Source organism: Antennarius striatus, chromosome 17 (genome assembly GCF_040054535.1).
Source record: "Antennarius striatus isolate MH-2024 chromosome 17, ASM4005453v1, whole genome shotgun sequence".
NCBI lineage: Eukaryota > Metazoa > Chordata > Actinopteri > Lophiiformes > Antennariidae > Antennarius > Antennarius striatus.
In genome coordinates this window covers 2,538,133-2,562,107 of record NC_090792.1, presented here as the reverse complement: position 1 = coordinate 2,562,107, position 23,975 = coordinate 2,538,133, and the positions used below count along the sequence as shown (strand labels likewise).

The 23,975-nt window shown below is 39.4% G+C and overlaps 1 protein-coding gene across 4 annotated transcripts in view; it reads right to left on the bottom strand.

The window, feature by feature from the left end:
* Positions 1–23,214, bottom strand: part of lrfn5a (leucine rich repeat and fibronectin type III domain containing 5a) — a 100,395-nt gene extending 77,181 nt beyond the window's left edge. For 3 of the 4 annotated variants that reach the window (XM_068339084.1, XM_068339086.1, XM_068339087.1), the window contains exon 1: positions 13,193–13,382. The gene's annotated coding sequence lies outside the window, so the exon portion shown is untranslated. Of the gene's footprint in view, positions 1–13,192; positions 13,383–22,411 lie in introns of those variants that run through there. The other variant, XM_068339085.1, reaches the window with a different exon arrangement.
* Positions 23,215–23,975: the final 761 nt, after the last annotated feature.

Genomic DNA, 23,975 nt, shown 5'->3' with positions numbered 1-23,975 from the left:
GCAAACACCAGGGATGCATACAGCACGACTGCCCTTCCTCCCCTGGGGAGATCAGATCACAACCTGGTCCTGCTAGTATGTCCCGCTTGTTAGGAGGCAGCCGGTCCACACCAAGACAATTTGGACATGGACTCAGGAGGCTGATGAGGCACTGCAGGACTGTTTCGACACCACAGACTGGGATGCGCTCTGTGAACCACATGGGGAGGACATCAATAACCTGACAGACTGCATCACGGAATGCATTAGGTTCTTTGAACACACCATCATCCCAAACCGGACTGTGCACTGCTTCCCCAACAACAAGTCGTGGGTTACGAGCGACCTGAAGCCACTCCTGGATAAGAAGAAAAGGGCTGTCAGGTCTGGTGCACAAGGAAGTAAGGAAGGCTGCTGGACCTGATGGTATCAGACCCAGGATCCTGAAGACCTGTGCCCCCCAGCTGTCTCTGGTCATCACACACCTCTACAACCAGAACCTGAGTCAGGAAAGAGTCGCGGCATTGTGGGAGACGTCCTGCTTGGTTCTTGTCCCCAAGAAGTCAGCCCCATTGGAATTAAATGACTACCGACCAGTTGCCCTCACATCCCGCCTGATGAAGGTGCTGGAGGGGCCGGTCTTGGTCAACCTGAGGCCTCAGGTGAATGAGCTGCTAGACCCCCTACGGTTCGCTTATGAGCCCCACTTGGGAGTTGACAACACCGTCATCTACCTGCTGCAGAGGGCCCATTTGCATCTGAATGGTGGGGGAATCACCTTGTTTGATTTCTCTAGTGCTTTTAACATCATTCAGCCAAGGCTGCTTGGTGAGAAGTTGCAGGGGGTGGGTGTCGACACCTCCACTGTCTCCTGGATCAGTGACTACCTGACAGGCAGGCCACAGTTTGTTGTCTGGGCAGTGTTCTGTCTGACGCGGTGATCAGTGATACAGGAGGTCCTTTTCATGTTATACACCACGGATTTTCTGTAAACCACGAGTCATGCCACTTACAAAAGTTCTCCGATGACTCGGCTGTTGTTGGGTATATAAGCGAGAGGAAAGGGGAGTCAGGGCTGTGGTTGATGACATTGTGGAGTGGGCTGGAGCCAATCACTTGAGGTTGAACGTTGGCAAGATCAGAGAGATGGTGATCGACTTCAAGAAGAAGAGGAACACGCCACAAACACTACACATCCCAGGAGAGGTTGTAGAGGAGGTGTAGGAATACAAATACCTGGGTGTGAAGATCAACAACAGACTGGACTGAGAAGACTCTACTTCCTGAGGAGGTTGAGATCCTTCAATATATGCAGTAAGATGTTGGAGATGTTCTGCCAGTCTGTTGTTGCCAGCGTTCTCTTCTTTTCTGTGGTCTGCCCGGGGAGCAGTAGTGGAGCCAGCGACTCCAACAGACTCAACAAGCTGATCAGGAAGGCTGGCTCTGTGATTGGCTGTAGTCTGGACACTGTGGAGGCTGTGGTGGAGAGGTGGACTCTGTACAAACTGTTACCAACAATGGATAACCCCGTTCACCCTCTCCACCACACACTGGACAGACAGTGGAGGTCCTTCTCCAACAGACTGCTACAACTCCACTGCTGAAGGGACAGGTACAGGAAGTCGTTGCACAGATACAGGAAGTCATTCCTGCCTCAAGCCATCGCTCTGTACAACACTTCCAACATATCAGATAGAGTTTCACCACACTCTGCGTTCCACACTTATTAATACAGTGCGTCCTTGTTCTTTGCGGTCAATGGGTTCCAGGAACCACACGCAATTAACAAATTCCACAATCGAGCGACAGACCACTTATGTTATTATTTACGGTACTTTAAACATTCATTAACCTCCCCATACTGATATTGAACCACCGTCTATCTGTAGTACCTTTTCCCACGACTGTTTAAAGCACTTTTGTGTCTCAAATAAGTCCGAGACTCACCGAGCAAAGTGCACTTCCGGATGCCGTCAGCCAATAGAATGCGCATACGGTATCATGTGACGGCCTACCAAAAATCTGCCATGAGGTAAAGTCGCGAGCGTTAATGTGCGACTCGGAAGCACTGTAACTTCATAATTTGTCATGCTGGGGTATTAATATTATTGTTAATATTTTTTATATTATTATAATTATTATTATAATTATTATTATTATTAATATCATTAATATTATTATTATTCCCTTTCCTCTTATGTTTTAATTTTCTTCAATATATATTCTCCGTTTCGTTTTGTCTGATGAATGCTGCTGCAACATGTAAATTTTCCAGTTTGGGATCAATAAAGTATATCTTAACTTATTTTATATTGATTACCCACCGTCCTCGTCAATCCATCTCTCTGTCTCTTTCTTTGTTTCAGAAATGCTGTATTCCCATGTACCTCTCCTTCCCTCCATGTCTTTCTCTCCTCACTCTCTGTCTATCTATCTTACCTGATGGAGTGAATAATTCATGTGTATCCTTCAAGGAAGCTCTTTGTTCTCCCCCCTGGTGTTTCATTTTAAAGCACTTGGGATGGTGTGTGTGTGCAGCACTTGTGTTTATGAATAAAGTCAGATTCATTCCTCTACTTTCACTCGAGCAACACACACACACACACACACACACACTGACACACACAAACACGCATGCATTCATACACACGCAGACAAACACACACATGCACACACATATGAGGGAACTGTCAAAGTCACACTATGATTCTGAATTCAGGCTTTTTCTCTTGCAGCAACTGTTTCGGTTCTTGGTTTGGAGGAGGGACGCCTCCCTCAGAACACACAGAAATTCAAGAGTGAATAATGTTGGTAAGTGTGTGTCTTCTAGTTGCATTGTGAATAACTGCATGAAAGCATCTAAAAGGATGGATTATGTTTTGTATTCTGTGGTGTGTATCTAACAGAGTGAGTTGTATATCTGACTAAATGTGAAAAATGAAATTTCCATTTTTATCGGTATTTTCCAGAATTCAAAAAAAATAACTGTGTGTGTGTGTGTGTGTGTGTGTGTGTGTGTGTGTGTGTGTGTGTGTGTGTGTGTGTGTGTGTGTGTGTGTGTGTGTGTATGTGTGTTATTCAAGATGACAGATTATATTACTTTGGAATTACCTCACCCGAATGTCCTGAATACTAATCTTTTTGTCTCTGTCTCTCCCCACACACACACACAAAGGAAATACACTTGTATTACATAAATTCTGTCCTCCTCTGTGCATCTTGAATTAAACATTCTCTAACACATTGATAATAAAATCACAATAAAACAATTGTCAGAATAAGAAGTGCAGCTGACCAGTGTTTAGCTATTCATGGTTCCTTCCTTTCTATCCTAAGAATCATTAAATCTAATAGAAATCACATCAATGACTCGCTGCTTCATTTTGCATTGATAATGGTGTGGTCCAATGGGACAGCTGGGGCCCCCTGGGATATGCAGTTACCACACTTGAGGGGCAGGTGTAGACTTGAAGGGATGTGTTAAGGGGAAAACTGCAAAAGCCACATCTTTTTATTTATTTATTTAATATTTAAGAGGCCAACAATACTTGTTTTATCATCACAAGCATCATGTTTGTCATTTCCTATTTATCCAAAGGCAAATACAAAGACAACAGATCCAAACAGAAGAAAGAACAGAATCAACACTTCATAGACACAATTGGATGAACCTCAAACACGGCAGGGACACAGATTTCCTTTAGTCCAGGTCCTGATAGGCTGAGCTGATCAAAGTCCAACTTGTAGGTCAAAACAGGAAAAAAGAAATGTAGCAGAAGGGCTGAATGTCTCCAATGCAGTCTTAAATGAATCAACTGACTCACTACCGCATTAGCATTCATTCATTTTATGGTTCTAACAAAAGATTTAAACTAATAACACCTTTAGCATATCAACTGCCAATCATGCAATCAACCAGTATTGTCAGAGAAATGAGAATTATACTCAGTTTGGTTTGATTGTGTCACGCGTTAGCTGATATGATGGTGCAACACTGATTCTTTATGCTGGTGCACTGGAGCACTTTGATAAACAGTTTGTGCTGCAAAAGTCATTAAAAAAGACATTTCAGTGTCTATTTAGAACTTGGTCCCAAGACAATATTGAGTTTATCTACTACTTTAACTTATAACATATCTAAAGGAACTTATGCATAAAATATGGCCACCAAATAATAGGCAAATATTATAACCCTTATAAATGTGGGACAAACGTCCACCACACTAAAACTGTGTTTTTGTCATTGGAATCAGAGCCTCTCCATCCGTCTGCAGCCCGGAGGCAGAATTTACAGTCATGCAGTTAAGATCCAGGTTATGAATATTTATACGGGTTAACACCCAATATGCAGATGAGCCAACAAACCCAGATGGCTTCAGCTCATGACATAATGATCACACACTCATGTATGCACAAACACTCACGCAAAGAAACAGTGAAAGAACACACCGTGGTGTCTTTCGTTCAAGACTCAAATGGAGCTCATCTCAAATATCAGCAATCTGGCTACATTTAAGCAGTGATATTGACATAATTTACAAGTTTACTTGACAAACACACGCAGACACATGGCAGCAGAGGAGTGACATGAGGGGAAATGAATACTTCGGAATGTTAACCTTGCATGTTTTACAGAAGCCTGGTGCCAGAGCTCAACAGTGGCTTATTGCAAGATTAAAATGGATCCTTGAAACTGATAAAAAATTATCAGATTGAAAAAGACAGGGTGGATTAATGATGGTGCTGCAGAGAAAAAAGGTTCTTAGGAGTTAAAAGCAGGCCATCACTTACAGAGTTTGACCTGGAACAAGATGTATAATTCCTATAATACTGAACACAGATCTGTGACAGAACACTTTGATATTTTAATCACACAAAACAGAACACAGAGATCAACTCTGGCTTATTTTTCTGTCTTTAAGTGTTTACCCTTTTGGACAAGCAAATATGGAAACCGCCCAAGGCACGAAGCAAAGCAGGTCAGTAACAAGACTACAGCCATGCTATGCATTTGGACAAAATGCTAACAATGGATGGATGGATGGATGGATGGATGGATGGATGGAGACAGACAGACAGACAGACAGATATTTGATATTTTGCATTGTTAAATATTTACTGCAGCCAAAAACTCAATTTAGCATATATAGTATAGCATTTAGTATAATACAGATGTGATGTCTAATTGGTTCTTTGGAGTGTAAAGACTACATGTCAATGTGTTCTTCAAAACAGAAACCTTCCCTGAGTGCTTTCATCTCGCTGAGGTATTTAATTTTAACCGCGCTGTTCAGATTTGTTTTACTGTGCAGTCAGAATGAGGTCATGTTGAGACAAAGCTCAACTGGGTCACAGGCTGTGACTCATTGTATGTATGGTACACCTGGACTAAACCCAGACTCGGCAAAGCCATCAGCCTCTTTGTGTTTTGGGTCGCTGTGCATTTATTACTGATGAGCATTTTCTTGAAAATTCCAACTGCTGGCATGCCTACTAAACATAAGGAGCAATTAAAAATGTATTTGTGTTAATGTTTCCAGTTTTTATAAAGGTCCAAACTCACATTGACTGAAGATATTACTAAAATGTATGATTTTTTTTTGGATGGTAATTAGAAATATTGATCACTAATAATGAAAGATATGATCAGTTTTTTTTTTACTGATACAGTGTAAAAACTTATCGAACAGATGCACTAAAATTCAGTTCAATTAGAACACTTACTACTGAAAACATTTACATTTTAAAACAAAAAAAAAGTGTTTGCAGGTTACTTAATTACATTTGAAATATTAAATTTGGCCTCTCCCATTAAATTGCTTATTTAATTCATTGGTTTATTCATCGGAACTCAATGGCCCACAATTCTTTTTTACTGTACAATTATTACGTCTTTGATTTAACTCCTGACCTTTCAAATGACATCATGATGATAGATTCTTGCTCCAACATTATTACACTGGTCTTTAAAAGGACAGACCTCTAATGTTGAGTGAAAACCACAAAGCAGTACAAATGTGTGTCTCTTTTCTTAAATCATTGTTCTGGGGGTTTGATCTCAATCCGAGTTAGACTATTAAAACCTCTTAATTACATTACATACATTACATACAACAGTAAATGTCTCATTCCTGACTTTTCAAACCTGGATCGTCATCCTCCAAGACATCCAATATCTGCTGTTTGTCTCACCTGTTTGTATGTGACATTTGTCCTTCTAACAATACCTGTTTGAAGGGTATTAAGCAGATTTCACTCATGTATGTTTGAGTTTTGTCTTCATGCCATGTCTTCATGGTGAAGAGCAACTCATGTGACTCAGGTTATGTCTGTTTAGTGTCACTTGATAGTTACTTGATAATTTTTGATTAACAGTCTTCGTCTTTTTATAGACAATAACCTCCTTATCTTGACTGCCCTATTTCTCTATATTACACAAATGACATCTGCAGCATTGTATATCTGCCTATTGCTCATCTGTACAGAAAATGTACTTTTCCTTATATCAGTTTCTGTTCGTGAGTGGAAGTGCTTCTGATCCACATGTCTGCTACCTCCCATGCACATTCATGAATTTACTACGAGGAGTGTCTGAAAAGCCCTGGCAGGATGCGAGGAAACCCAGCCTGAGAACTGTCAAAAAAAATGACCTGAAACAAAAAACAGTTATTTACCAAACACTTTTGCGGAAGGTTTCAAACTGGTCACTGAATAATGACATCCTGGTATGTTGACACAAAGGTGCACTTGTGTATCACTTCAGCATGGTGGCAACAGGTCAACAAACATTTGTACTTACACCTCAGGTTGGTGTGTTGAGCTACATTTGACCACAGTCTGCTGTGATGTGTGGAGATCTTTGTGCATCACAAGTTTTCCTCAATTAGGCCTGAGACCCAAACACCACAGTGTATTAGATATGAAAATAATGGTCTCAGCTAACAAAATAACACACAAACCACATTGATTTGCATCTGATGGAAAAAAAAAAAAAAAGCAATGTGATGGCAAGAATTAGTCCAAAACAAATCCACAACACAGACAAAATGGTTTGGAATAAAAACAATCCAAAAGTGGGAAGCACAAAAGCAAATTTAAAAAAAATACAGTACATTAAAAAAAACTAAAAAACCATATATATATATATATATATATATATATATATATATATATATATATATATATATATATATATATATATATATATATATACGAACACCGTCATACAAAAATAAAATATGATAAAGTAACTGAGATAAAATTATACGAGGGAGACACGAGGGCAAGAATGAAGATGATGAAAGAAAATCCGAAGAACAAGCAAAGGAAATCTAATAGACTACTTACACACCAAGAGGGACAGGAAATGGGAAACAGGAAATCAACAACAAATAATCACAACGAGGCAAACAAATTGAACAAAAAGAGGAAGTGTGGAGTAAAAGACTAATTATGGAAAACAGGAAACCAAATACATACCAAATACCAAACCTTCACAAGGTGCCTGAGAACTAGATGTGAACGTCAACATCTGTTTCTACTGGTACCTCTATGTGTAGTCCATCTAACTCAAACATGCTGATTCATTGTGTTATGCTGTTAAATGATTGAATAATGCTTTCACTTTAGTTCCCAGAGGACAGCAGCACTAATGATGTTCATTCTTTTATCAGCCCTCTAACAGACCCTCTCCTTGATAAGTAGTTATTCTGTGTTTTAGGTATTCAGACTCTACCACACTCTTTATGTCTCATCCATTAGTCACAGAGTGTTCATCCCCTTCCTGTAAAGCAACATATAAGACACTGCAGGCCGGCGCTGCTGTTAGATAAGCAGACTGTCAGCCTTATCTGGCTCAGAGGATGATTGTGCAATTTGAAAGGGGACAGACCTGAGCACCTGTTTGGTGTTATCCCTGCATCATTCTGTTTCATTGTTGGCAAACACACATGCACGCAAGCACGCACAAAAAGAAAACACACACACACACACACACACACACACACACACACACACACACACACACATATATATACTGTTAACTTTTTTCTTTTTCTTTTTTTTTGTCATTTAAGGTAAATCGAAACAAGCCACTGCAGTAAATCACAATTTAAACACAAATATTCTGGGAGAATGCGTAATTTAACTGAAAAAAATACAAATTGTAACCTGGCAACTTGTCACATGATGTGACGTACAAATCTGAAAGGTTTGCGATGTCTGCAGGCAAGCAAACGTGGATGTAAACAATATTGTGAGATGTTTCGTCTAGAAGAAAATTCATCAAAATTCTTTCAATAGACCTAAAAAAAAAAACACTTTCCAGTGAGAAACTGCAAATAACATCTTTGTTTATTGCATAAACGCCACAGTGTACATTTACTCCTCAGTTTTCAGATAGTAATAAACACAGTCCAAAGGATTTTTTCTCTTTTTTTTTTGCTTGTCTGTACGGGCAACCTACTTCAGACAAGACTTATCAGATTACTGTAAATGGATTTGTAGCAGCAATGCAGTATTATCTGAAAAGAGTTCACAGGTCAGAGTGTGCTGCAGTAGGGTATGAACTTTCTTCTGTATCTTCTACTCTGTGGTCATCGGCTCATCATCAGGTTTAAATGTGTGTGTGTGTGGGGGGGGGGGTACTATGGGTCAGGGAGCCCCTTATCGCAGAATGTGATATGAGACATAGTCCATGTCTGTGTGATATGACTGTTAACATTTCTTGAGGGTCAAATCCCCTCTTAAAACTAACTTCACCATATTTTTATGTGTCTAGGTTGTCTGGATGTGTGTATGTGTGCGTGTGTGTGTGTTTGTCGAGGGCTTTCACATTGGAGAATGTGAGAGTAATACCACCTAAAATAGCAGGATTGCCCCTGGCAACCATCCCCACCATAGGATCACCGGTGTCAATCTGTATCAAGTAGAATCGTTTCAATATCAGTCAAAGAAATAAAATCTAGTGCAGCTACCAGCAGGCTTTTACTTTGACACCGCATTATATTTCCTGCAGCTGTGTTACATCATGTATTTGTAAATCAACTTTAAACAAGCGGCTTAACATTAATTTCCTCTTATCGTGCTGTTTTGTCCCCAGCTGCATTTTTTCTCATTAAGAAATAGAGATAAGTGTTGCTCAATATCAAAAAAGTGTCTCCAACTTTCTTTTTTTTTCCTTTTAATTTTCCTGGCAACTGCCTCGAACTACGCCGGCATCTATAAGCCAAATATATCACGTTTTCTGATATTGGAGTGTTGTTTAGTAGCAGCTTGCTGAGTTCAAGTTTGTGTCATTTAGAAAAGAATATAAATAAAATGCAGCCAACAGCTAAGATTAGCTGGATGTTGTGTAGTTTTAAGATACAAGCAAGCAAATCGGGATCCAGTGATTTCAAATTCATTCTTTTTTTTTTTCAAAGCAGATTTTAAAAAGTCAGGTAAATATGTGAGTATAGATTTTGGGTCAAGTAGAAACTCTTTAAAATGTTGACCTTTAGAAATAAATGATCAAATGATTAGGAAAAAAATTCAATTTTTTGCCTTTGCATTGAGGAGAAATGAATGAAATATGTAAATTTCATTAAAAGGGAGTTAAAATATGACCATTACTACAGTCATTAATATGATTGGTATTTCGTCAGTAGGAGTATCGAATGAAAAAACAAAAAAAACAAAACACAAATCAAAGGTGTCAGTGTTCAACTCACAAAAAAATGGAACGCTTCCTCCAACACTGTGATCACTTATTTTGAATGACACTCACTCATATCTATAACGATCATTTTGATTGAGGATAAATCCTTATTTGTAACACAAGATGTAATATGATTCTTTAGTGATTGAGTCTTAACATGTGATGAGTACCTCATGAATATGACCAGCTGGGGAAGCAGTAATAATAACATGAAAAATGGCTTCCACTTTAACAATCACAGCCACATTTAAATCACTCCCAATATATAGCCATTAAAACAAAGCCCATTAATTCACTTTCTTCTTTTTATCATTGGATGCAAACTCTTTAAGATAAAATTACATAGGTTCAAATAGCTTCCTGTCAGTTGGACAGGTACACCAAGCTATCTCCTGCTGAGGAGTGTTAATCTGTGTGTGAACAGATGGCATGCGTTAACAAGCTAGGCTAAATGTAGCTACTGCTGGCATCAGTCAAGACTGATCTCTGACTTCTTGATCCCAAGCCTCTTAATTAAATGCACCATTTAATCTTTTCAGTGTTCAGGCCTTCTGCTGCACCAAAAAACAACAGCGTTCATCACCGGTGACCCGCTTGTCCCCGACGGACCGACATCCTGCTGGTGATGCGTTTTGGAGACGGAGAGTCTCACGTTTATAGGCATGGGTTTAATAGATGATCATCAACATCAGTTTGAATATATTGAGACCTTAAAGAGATATGGATGATGTCTACAGCACTCAGACAAAAATAAAGGATAATACCTGATAATAACATCGCATACTTTAATATTCATGACATAACATAACATAATATTCACCAAATGCGAAACTGTGATCTCTCTCTCTCTTTATCTCTCTCTCTCTCACGCACGCACGCACGCACGCACGCACGCACGCACGCACGCACACACACACACACACACACACACACACAAAAACTCTGTAACTATCCATTGTGCTGAAAGGTTTACAGTAACACACACACAAACACACACACAGTAACTATCCATGGTGCTGAAGTTTTTAGAGTCTCTCTCACTCACACACACACACACACACACACACACACACAGACAAATCCTGTAACTATCCATGGTGCTGAAAGGTTTACAGTAACACACACAGCTGTCCATGGTGCTGAAAGTTTTAGTCTCTCTCACTCAAACACACACACACACACACACACACACACACACACACACACACACACACACACACACACACACACACACACACACACACACACACACACACACACACACAAACTGTTGTTATTCATCGGCCTGAAGTGTTTCCAGTACACACACACATACAGTCAGTATCCGTGGTGCTGAAGTGTATATAGTGTATGGATGTGGATTCCTCTGGTGTTCCTGACCCTTCCATCTATTATATAACCGTCTGCCAGCGCTAAATGTCCGCATAAAGAAAACATTTTGAGTCATGGTGGGGTCAGTGAGCATTAGTGTTGTTTTCTCACATTTGTAACCGTGGTTACAGGGTGGAAGTGCTGACTTGATCGTCACATTGTTCACATTCAAGTCTGTTGAACAGTCTAGAACATGTAGCTATACGTTGTAATAAAGTCCCTTGTGCTATAAAAAGGTGCCTGAAGGGCTCTGATTTGCGCAGAGTTGATACAGCATGGATATAAATAAATGATTTTCACTTAAATCTAATTTAAGTAGATGGCCTTGGGTACCAGTTTTATAAAGAGATACAACTTTAAATGTAAATGACACATGCAGTATAATACATTTGGCTAAATAATGCAGTTTTGATTTGTAATGGACACTAAGAAGCACCCCGGGCTTGTTACATCCTGAGTGACTGAAGGTAATGGATCAGCTCTCCATCTGAAGGGTCTGACATTCAGACCTGTAGTTAACAGAACGAATTAAGCCGCTGTCGACTTGGGTTTTCGCTGCCTCCCTGCAGACGCTGTCCTGCATCCTCTGATAAACACCGTCTTGAATAGCCTTGAGCTAGACATTGTAATCAGCCATTTTTCTTATTGGGAGCCCCAGAGTTCATTTTACCTCAAGAAAGTAGTGCATCCCTGGGATTCGCTTCAAGAAAAATTGTGTATCCCAACATGAGGTTTATGCAACCCAAAAGTAATACCAGAATATACGGTAGAAGCGTACGCAAGGATTGAGTTTTGCCAATAGTACAATATAGAAGCCAAGCAAACTGTTAATTTTATTTTTTAAAAATTGTATTAATAATATCATAAATAATTAAGTTAAAGAAAAAAGAGCAAATTACATATTAGTTTTATCAAAATGTTAACGCTTGCTAGTCATTTAAAAAAATACATAAAAGTAAAGAAAGACATAATATAGTTTTTTTTCACTTTTGCATTTCACTCAATAGTTTTCTTTGTCATTAAATCATACACTGTATTTTCCTATCACCACCAAGCTGACACAACCTTCTCCACACACATTTAAGTAATATCTGTCAGTAACATCTGTCTCTTTAACTTTTAACAGTTTTTTATCCAAGAAAGCACTTGTCACTTGGATTTTCTCACACTTTTTGCATCTTTTTTCATAGGCATGGTGATAATCAATCAATCAACATTAATTTGTACAGCACTGAATCACATCAGAAGAGATTTCAAAGCGCTTTAATAGACAGAGAAACCCAACAGGACTCTCCAAACATCAAGCAATTCCTACAACTTGCTTTGGAGGGTCTGACTAACTCCTCGCTCTCACTGCAGCGTGTAAAACGTGCAGACATCGTATTGCCGTCGATTTTAATAAGGCAGAATCATGCAAGTGAGTTTTGTAATGGCGATTTCTTGGTTCGAAATTTAAGTGGAGAAATGGAAAAACTGTTAATATTTTTGTTGAATGGAAGTGAATTTAAAGCTTGCATCCGAGGGATTTTTATAAACTAAAAGACATAAGATGTTTTATAGTTAAACATGTAGACATACATCAGCACTGCTATGCTATAAAGAATTCAAAGTCAACTTCATGACTTCCCAATCCCACTTCCTTTTTTTAATCCTACCAGTCACTTATGAGTACCTCTTGCTTTTTCACTTGTCTCTAAAACCAAGTTAACCACTTATCACATCATCGGTAAATAAGTTATGTTTAGTTTAGTACAAATATTTTAGACAGTAATGCATTAACAAATGAATACAACAGTAGAAATTTAAAATATCCCTTGGAAATATAAAAATATTATACTTCTATACAAGCCTGTTACGGCCGCTATTACAAAATTAAAATCATGTTGATTAACATCTATTACATATGTTCTAATGAATTTTTAACTTCTATGCATGGTTATTTAGTGAAGATATATCTTATGTACTTTTTTTTACCACAACAAAGGTCTGTATGATTTAAGATGTCAGGACAAGAGGTGGGCTTTAACTACAGTTTAGAATTCTAAGTGCAAATTACAAGTCAATGCATACATGCAGCTCGATAACATATATATGATTAGAATAATATTTTTTTTAGTTGCACAAATATAATGAAAATAATCAAACCTGATTTAGAAAGCTGAGGCCGAGCACTGAAACACCAAGATTAAGCGCCAACTCCCAACTCTAGTTTTCCATGAAATCTGGTGCAGAATTTGTTCAAAGTACACAATTCATCCCATAAATAATTGGTTTATATATGGTAGATACGTACGAAACAGCTCCAAAGGTGATGAATTGTTGGTCACAAACTGAGTGAAACTTAGTTCTGAGTTGTAACGACTTTACGTAGCATTCACCACACGATCACGTGCCGGTTAACGTCGTTCCCTTTTTGAGACATTGTGACTCCTGGCATGTAGCAATATTTCATCCTAGAATATGACCAGATCATATCAGGACATCCTGTCCTTCCTCTTTCAACCCCAACAGTCAAAAGTTACATCCAACTCAGGACACACTATACTTCCCCCTTATTTGTCACAGTTTCTCAATCAACATTTCATAACTGTATGCTTATTTGCCTAACGGTCAAGCTACTATAATAACTGATGATGGGCTTGATCATTCTGTCATTAATAATAATAATAATAATAATAATAATAATAATAATACAAGAAATGTTTTGGAATTTCATAAATTACAGTTCATCTTTTAATCATCATTACAACGAATCAACTGATGTAAATTGCAATCAGAAAAACGTGAATCAATTGATTATATTTTGACTTGCAATAAACACTATAATTAATTAACCATAATCAAACAGTCAGAACAAAAGATCATATTTTACTATTGTAAAAATGTAATCATCTTATGACTTAATATTTGCTCCCTGTTGTTATGACACATGTGGTTGGAGATGTTTTAATCACAGCTTCATTTATCATTGCTGACGTCTATTTGAATCCCATTGGGCCTTTCAGTGTGATTACCAGGTACCAGATTATTCTCAGCAGGTATACTTTGACAAGCAGGTCTGTTGGTTGTTCTGCAGGCTGTGGATGGTTAAAATGGCAGATGATGGCCCAGGAAATCAAAAAAATGCAGATAATACTGTGCTACGGAAAGTTGGCAAAATGGTGGAAAAACATTTAAAATATGTGAGAGGGTAGTTTTCATATCGTTTTATCTTCATGCAGCAATATTACAAAGAATCCCTCTCAATTTATAAAATGCTTTCTCCCCGGCTGAATTTCTACAAATCACACCCATGGGAATTTACTTTTCTTTATGAAAAAAAGCTTATACCCTGTTGTGATTTGCACAATCTGGAGCTGTGTTTTAGTCGTGTCTAGTGGTGGAATCCTACGATGACAGCTGTTCAGGTTGTACTGTTTATAATTATGTAAGGAAGAGTTGAATCCAGAACGATTAAAAAAAATAAAATTTCATTACTCTTTCTCTCTTGTTTATGCTTGATACTTTATTGCTGTAAATGCACTTTGTGCACGTCTGTCTCTCATCATTAACTGCAGGGGCTGAGAGAAGAGGCTGGTTTGTGAGATGGGATCCAGAAATCTGTCTGTACAATGTGACATTCGCCCACATTTATCCTTCCTGAACACACCTCATTATTGCACAATGTGCCTCACATCTGTCATGTCACACACTCCTCATGTGGACACCATCATACACACACACACACACACACACACACACACACACACACACACACACACACACACACACACACACATACACACAAAACAAACATCTTCCTGGTAGCCTCCAAAAGGAGCAGCATCTGCTGTCATACATGTCCCACAAGTTTAAAGAGTAGCGGGGTGAGGAAGGCCAAGTGGGTGACAGGGTCAGAAATATATATATGTGTGTATATATATATATATATATATATATATATATATATATATATATATATATATATATATATATATATATATATATATATATATATAAAGACAGATTTTCAAGCTCCTGTAGTCCAGACAAGAGTGACAAACAGTTTCACAGAACAAGCAGTTTTCAGACACATTTGAGTTAAAAAATGGAAATAAAATTGTCAACTGGCACAGCACCATGTAAAACCTTCCAATGCAGATCTCCAACCTTTATTATTAATGGCGGATTGTAGACAGTCTCACCTGAATGGTTCACACCAGATTCCAGGCCGAAGTGAACCCTCCACGGTGTGTCAGCCCGATCTCCTGATTAGTATCTTTTCTGTCAGTTCATCCATTCTTTTACCATTACTATCGATGAGGATGATCAAGTCTGACACAGTCATTAAAAGAGTGGAGGACAGAGCAGCAGCATCTTCCAGAGATGCCCCACAAACTTCCACCATATGCCCGAGGGTGGAGATTTTGGCCGGTGTAAATTTGGACTCCACATATTTTAGATTAGATTAGACTAGATTCAACTTTATTGTCATTGCATATGTCACAGGTACAAAGCAACAAAACGCAGAACAGATGCTCCTGATACACCTCTCACATTAAAACGTCTCCTTTGATGACAGTTTTGTTTTAAATCCTTTAGAGTATTTTAAAATGCAGATGCAACAGCAAGCCATTGATGATTAAAGCACTAAAAGACAGTTTTGATGAAATCCACTTCCAATTTTTGAGTCTCCCTTCCGCCTTTTCTTAAAAAAACATTGTACTAGTTCTTCAAAGGATTCTGGTTTCACAGATTTACTCCAATCATCAGTTAGCATCTCTGTACAAGGTCTGTATCAGGGCAGTAAAATTTGAGCTGATACCAAAACTTTCGTATGCTACAAGTATGTGTGTTCAACTCTATCGAAACTTTTTTTGTCTTGGTCTATGGAAATAATAACAAGCCCTGTGCCTGATGAACTTGAGAGTTCCCAAACATCCTGAATATCCATGTAAATTATCTGTGATTATCCTGCCTGGAACACAGTATGTTTGGTACACATGGACAACTTGCTCCATCACTTCTCATAGCCTGTTGGCAAAGACCTTGGAGAGCAGCTTGTCTGTGCAGAGGAGGGACACTGGCAGTTCTTGATGTCCTGTAAGTTTCTTTTTTTTTTTGCAGGATTGCGAGAACTGCCCTACTACACTTCAGCACCAGCCGACATCCTGTCAGACTTTCCCTGAGTAAGGTGAGCAGGTCTTCACCAATAACTGGCCAGAGTTCTTTATGTAATTCAATGGGCAGGCCATCTATGCCAGGAGACTCACCACTTTTCATTCCCTGCAGGGCTCCAGACAGCTCCTGCAGGGTGATGTCAGCATCTAGCTTCCTGTTTTCTTTTCCTGACACCTTTAACAGACTGGAGAGAAATTACATCAATGTTTCAGGTTCCTTTGTCCATTCAGAATGAAACAGTCCTCCATAGAAACCTGATGTGTGACCACAGATTTCTGCACTGTCCTGCAGCATCATAGCATCCATGGATCTCAGAGAAGGGATCAACCTCCTCTGCCCATTTTTCTCTCTCTCCAACCCAAAGAAAAAGTGAGGGGGAGTATCCATTAGAGTAATATTACTAAAACTACTGTCTAATCTAGCGTACCCCAACAATTCAGCTTAAGCATGCTTTTGGTCCTTGAGGACTGCTATGTGTCCTGTGGATGCTGCTAAATTCTGCAGGTCTCTCCAGATCTGATAGATCTGATGAAGACACCGGAAATGTTGTGAGTGTACTGTAGGCACAGATTTATGATCTTGACTTTCCCAACATCCCATCATTGCTGCAGAGAGCTAAAATCTGGGGGGGGGGGGGCGTTGTTTTTTAAACCATTCAAAACTAAAACAGAGCGTAGTTTAAATAAATAATAAATACATTTGTCCATTCCATTTTTGCTTACATTTATTTCATTTTCAACTATACTGACTTTCTATTTTAACATTTGTCAAACTAAAAACTGAGTCTTTTTCTCAATGTACCTCGATCCACTGATACTCAGTGCACCCATCTAAAATCACACGAGTAAACACAACTTTATAAAGGCAGACACACAAAAAAACCACTACTTACTCTTTATAAATTTTTTTTTTAAAACTTTTGTCATTAACCTTTCTCACCTAAAACATGTGGGTCAGTAAAACATGGATGGTTTTAAATAAAAGTAGATGGTGTCTAAAAACATGTTAACATCAGGGATGAACTTTCCTACCTTAACCCTCAATACTTTAGTGTCTTCCGTGTCAGGTTTTTGGGTTTGTTTGGGGGGGGTTTTCGGTTCATATTTCCCGTCTTTGGTCCCATTTAGACGGTTTTTATTGTCACTCTCAGACCTTTTTTGTCACTAACAGTCCCAATCAGTGTCTTTTGTGGGGGGGGGGTTAATTCTTAAGTAATTTTTTTTTCAACTGACTGCTTTTTGTTTCTATTTTATTTTAGAAGCTATTTTAATAAATCAACATCCATCATAATTGTATCTTTCTCTTCTTCCTTCTCCAGCAGAGACTCCACCATCCTGGCAGCAGTCTCTCTGGCCCCCACAGCCTCCACATATTCACCCTGTGAACTGTTATCCACATTTTCTGAGGTTTATATGTGGGACCATCAGAACCTCTATCCTAAAGGAGATGGAAGGCTTCAGGTGGGGGCTCTTACAGCTGAACGGGATCATTTTAATTAAAATCAGGAGATGACCATGTCAGGCTTACTCGTCCTCCAGGACCCCATTGCTGATGAACGGTGGAGCGTTGGAGATAATGACTCTTAGCTGAGTTCGCCAAGGAAAGGACAGGGGTGGTCTGTATCACCACACCACTCTCAACTACCTGGTTCACGTTAATAACCACCACACTGTTGATTGTGGAGGTTAATTACATATTGCTGTATGCAACCTTCCCACCCACCACCAAACTACACTCTCCCACCGAGTAGCTGACAGCCAGTGGCAGCTTGACGGTGGCCAGATCTCTGGGTGGCCAGATCTCTCCCTGCTCCCTAAAACCCACCAGAACCTACCAAATGTGACTGATTAAATTATGTTTTGTGAAATGTGAATAAACATGCAAAAAAGCAGAAAATAAAATAAATAAAAAAGATGTCACACTCCACTCACTTTCCTACACTCCCTCCCAGCATGCAGCACAATAGACAGAGAAAGAAAAGAATGAAAGAAAGAAAACAAAAAAAAGGAAAGAAAGAAACAAAGAAAAAGATTAACAATGACAACACTACACACTTTTATTGTAGAGTAATTAACGGCATTGTAATGGATTTAAAGCAGGAACTTAGCTCCAGTTACCAACCAGCCAAAGACTAATCCTGCTTTGGCAAAGGCAGGCCATTTATTTAGAGTTAATGCCATTTAACACAGTCAGCAGCACAATGTAGCAGCACAAATTTCTGTATATTAACAAAGCAATATTTAAATGTCATTTAAATATTATTGCTACAGTATATCAAGGTGGAAATTACTTAAAGGTATTTAACAGAGTATTTTAGAATTTGAGTGTAAACTGCCCTAAACTCTTAAATTAAATCAATCAAGAACTGAATTTTAGCTCATGATAAGACATTTAACATATAAACTAATGTGTAACAACAGTGTGAGTCATATTTTTTGCGTAACAGTCAATTGAAGCCAAAAAGTGATGTTTGTAACTGAGTCATTATAAACACATTTTATGTATGCAGTGTTATGATGCATAGCGTTATGCCTCTTTGGCACATTATGTGATTTAAATCACAATATCCAGCTACAGCTGTTCTAAATATTCACATTTCTCTATGTCTCATTCCATCCATTCATGTTTCACACATGCTCAGTCTTTATCCACCGCTGTTGCTGTTTAGGTTCAGTACTTGATATTATCTTCTCCCATTGGCTCTAACAACACAGTGGCCGACAATCATTGTTGTCCTATCACCTCACTGCTGTCATTTTTGAACGTGTTTCTGTCTGTACCTCCAGTTCTTCCAATTTCAAGAAAGTCACTAGCCACCACCACCAGTCTTCTATAAAACATTGTTAAATGTTTTAAACTGTCAATCATATACACATGTAGTCATTTTTATAAACATTGCAAAGGCGCAAAGTCTCCTTTAGTAAACTAATCAATAAAACTTGGCAAATCAATGATCTTTTCAGTCACAAGATTGAATCTTTCTGAAAATAAGGCTGACATTATACCAGATTCCTCTGACTATTGATTCTCTGCTGTGAACTAAGTGAGCTGGATGTTTTTACAGTTCATCTGGACCAGAGCTGTCAATCATCTGTGTTTCAGCAGATGGTCGACTGAGTAATGGAGAAAGGAGAAAGGGATTGTCTTCATTGTCTCCCATCTCAGACTTGCTTGATGGCATCTTATAGACTCAAAGTTTGAGTTTGATAACCACACACACACACACACACACACACACACACACACACACACACACACACACACACACACACACACACACACACACACAGAATCAATCCAGATGTGACGGCATCAGGCCAGTTCCCTATAAGGCCAGCCTTGCATCTCTGCTGCTAATAGGAAATATTCCCTAACATCTGTGGTCTCCATCCCTCTTCCTATCTCTCTCTCACAAACACACACACACACACACACACACGCACACACGCACGCACGCACACATGTTCTCTCTGTCTCTCTGTCTGTCTCTGGGCTGCAGAATAAATTGAATTAGAGCTCCACCACCCACTCTGCAGGATCCTGCAACCCTCTGTCAGATAACTAAACAGAGAGAAAGACAAACCAAGATGCAGAGAGATAAACAGAGGGCAATAAGAAAGACAGATATAATAAAAAGTCCCCCTGCCCCTATAAAGAATAAATAACTGCATCTTTACAGTCCCTTCATTGCTGTGCTCTGCAGCAGGATAAGAGACAACACATTTTTTGCCGTTGTTGGGATGAAAAAGGGACAAAAATAATGAGAGGGGTTGGAAAAACAGGATAATAGAGATATTGCTGCTGCCTCAGCCTTCATCATAAATGTCATTATAGAATAAGCCACGCTCTATCAACATCTAGATTGCACAAAAAACACAACGAGTCACACAGTGGACCAGATGTACTTTTATAGTTAAAACATTTCCAATATTTTTCAACCTGCATGGGTGCAACTAGAGTTAAACCAATCCCACATAATAAATGGAAGTTAGGAGTAGCATGGACATACAGCCTCTACCGCCATTCCCTTCCTTTCAGTTCCCAGTAAAAGCGTAAAAGACAATATGCAACACAAATGCATTGACATTCATCCTGAACCTGATGGCATGCCAACCACTCATTTCAGTTATAAAGCAGAGGCTAAACACAAGTAAAACGGACTGAAAATCACCAGTTTATCCCCTTTCACTCAGTCACTCACACTGTCTTTCTCCAACCAGGTATGCATTTGCATAATACCTCCATATCCACGGGCCATTAGCACCGGCATGAGGGCCGTGTGTGCATAAATTTATGGCCTTGATCAATCAATGCGAGCAACTGTATGAGTACAAACCAATGGGGCGTCAAAGTAGGACTGATAGGCAAGAATAAAAGTTTTTGAGAGCTTTCCTTTAGCAGACATACTCAGGAAAACACAGTTTAAAGTTCACGTTACCGTGATGATGCATACAGGTGTTTTCACTTCTGAATCACAGCAGGGGGAGTAACGTCATGACAGTCAGCAACATCCTACCTCAGCTATGCGGCAGTATGTAGCATGAAAGAACGTTGTTCCCCAACCACATCCCATCCCAGTCAGAGGATGAGTAGAATGTGGGACTCCAAATTCCTGAAATAATTTACTTTTCTGCATTCTGAAGCACTTCAATTTTGATCTCTAGTTTCATTCAAGATGCAACAATGAACATACAATTTAAATGAGATCTTCTCTGGGATGTTGGACAGTACACAAAAAAAACCAGACACAGATATATACGGTACATCTTTGAAAAACAAGCTGTTTGGCTGTGATTTTGTTAGTATTTACATTCCCAAGTTCATCTGCATAGAAATCTCTGAATTCACATCCACTGGCACCAGCGAGTACAACACAATACCAAATCATTCTAAACAAGTAAAGAAAACATGAAGGATATTTGCACTGAAATTGATATTCTTTATTATTATCTTGAACCATTGTTGTATTTGATATTCACAATAATTTTCAAATGAAAAACACAAATAATGAAATTTAATAAGAATCAGTGAGGATGCACACTGCTCCTGAATAAAAAAATAAATAAAAGTTGTTTCTAGTTAATCCCAATCACTGCTGGTTTCCATTCCTCCACATGCTGAAATAAACTCTAAATAGATGGGCTAGAGTGAAATGCAATGTCCACAAAGTTTCTGTCGTTTAGGTAGAGAGGCCAGGGCGACACGCAGGTGCGTGTCTTGCGTTAATTCAGGATGCTATTTGCACTGTTTTAATAAGTGATGTGATTTCCAACCCCATATGTTCTGTGTGTTTTCACGCAGCCTACACACTCCCAGAAACATATCACCTCTCTCCCTCTCTCCCTCTCTCTCTCTCTCTCTCTCTCTCTCTCTCTCTCTCTCTCTCTCTCTCTCTCTCTCTCGCGTTTTGTTTCTTGATTTGCAGTACAGGCGCAACGTGTGGCGCACCAATTTCAGCAGTGGAGCAGTGTTTGTGCGCCTGCTCCAAGAACCTTCCTTTGCGTAAAGGTTGAAATTGGTCCTGTGGAATGCGTAGCCTTTCATGGCTGGGCTTTGTGGCTATACTAGACCCGCCGGACTACTGGAGAAGTTATCCGTCTCTATGTTGGCACAAAGACGCGCATCTGTGTGCGCGTACATACATTTGTGCGCTCTCATGTGCGCACTGACGTAGTCACAGCGCTCAGACGGGTGCCAAGCCGCTGATACAGACTCCACTAACCACCTCACCTCTCTCTCTCTCTCTCTCTCTCTCTCTCTCTCTCTCTCTCTCTCTCTCTCTCTCTCTCTCTCTCTCTCTCTCTCTCTCTCTCTCTCTCTCTCTCTCTCTCACACACACACACACTCACACACACACACACACACACACACACACACACACACACACACACACACACACAGCTCCTATAACTTACACCGGTTCGGTTCAATTTTGACCTTGTAATATTCTCATATTTTCCGACACACACTCCTCTCCAATAACACACATCTGTGCTCCGATATCCAGACATGCAGTCTCGACAACTACCCCTGCCTCTTTTTTTTTTTTTTTTTTACCCCTCAGCAGCCACCATTCCTGTGCTCCAACAGACGCAGTCAGAAAGAAAGAAGAAGAACCAGAGGCAAGCAGGCGGACAGGGGGTGGATGAAACAGCCATCATTTTGCACCAATGACCAGACATATAGGAGTTTCAACTTTCCTACCTCTTTTTCGGATGCTTATGTTTCCGTTGTTCAGTGTCAGGGCGCAATTGTCTTCCAAAATCCCATAATGATAATAATAGTGGTGATTATAGCTGTAACTCCAAACAGATAGGTTCCAGATGAGAAAAGATGTCCCACATATGCATATATCGAGGTAATTACGCGTAATATCCTTTGAGCGGCTGTAAATTCCGTATGGGTGTATAGTTCAATCCTGTCTTCCAGAGGGGTGCGTCCGTTTTGTATTCTCAAAGCGCCCGACGACTACATCCTTCTCTCCACCCTCCTCTCTCTTTCTCTCGTTCCGTCTTTTTCTCCCGGTTTCATCCCTCCATCCGCAGAATGAAGGAAGAATCACATCCGAGAGAAACTGAGACGACCCCCCCTCCTCCTCCTCCCTGTTCAACTGCTTCTTTCTTCTCTCTTTCGCTGCCTCCTCCTGTTCTGTCTCTCGCTGTCCGGCTGCAGGTAAAATAAGAATTCCACTAGGCTGCTAGAAAAAACATCCCAGGTAAAGGAAAGGAAAAGTATAAATATTCCAATAAAATATTTTTGCTGGTTAGCAGAGTTTCTTAATTATGCAACATTTAAAAAAAAAAATCCAGGGAAGAATCTTCATTGGTTTTGCAAAAATAGATTTTATTGAATGTTCACTTCAAGAGCGGCGACCTTCCAGGTCTCTCCTCTCTCACCGTCTCCGATTCTGTTGACGTCGCTCAGCCGCGGTTATAACCGGGACTATGCGCGTCTCATCTGCAGTCAGAAGTAGAATGAAACATCTAGGAAGCAAATAGAAAAGCAGTCTAAAAATAACACGAGGTAACGTCCACGTAAAGCTGTCTCCGGTCACTCATAACTGAAACCTTGACGGTGCAGTCTCCCCCCCTGATCCCCGGTCCTCCTCGCCGGTCGCTTCTCCCGCACCGTTAATCCAAATAGCGCAGCAGGCATGGCCAACAGCAGGTTGGAACGAATGAAAGACTACGACTTCCTAATGTCACTTTCAAAGTAAAACTCACAAACTGATACATTTTTATGGATCGTTAATGCACAAATATGACACCAAAGGACCACGTAATTTCACCAGTTTTTTTCTGATTTAGTTGTTCTTTAAAGCATGTTTTGCAATCGTATGTAAATATGTGGATAGATATGCTACTAATTATAACATAACCTGAAACTGACACGACTACCTTTGACATTATAATTTATTTTTATTTTTATTGTATGTGATCACACTTGTGTGATCACATACAAAGTCAATGCAAAGCCTGGAGAAGATGGTCAAAAAATAACTTTACGAACGCCCATCACCGTTCAATCTCACGATATCAATCGGAGAGTGATGCAAAAACAGTAGACACGGTTTTCAAGGCTGTATGTGGACATCCGGAGGGGTACTACACAACGTCATATAGTGTAAGTAATTCAAGATGGTTCTGTTGTGACATTTGTGAAAATAAGGAAAGTCAAAAATGTACTGTTTGGTTTTAACACAGTATCAGCAATATTTCTTTTGTAAAAGTATTTTTAATTTGCATATTTTATGGGGACACACTGAATA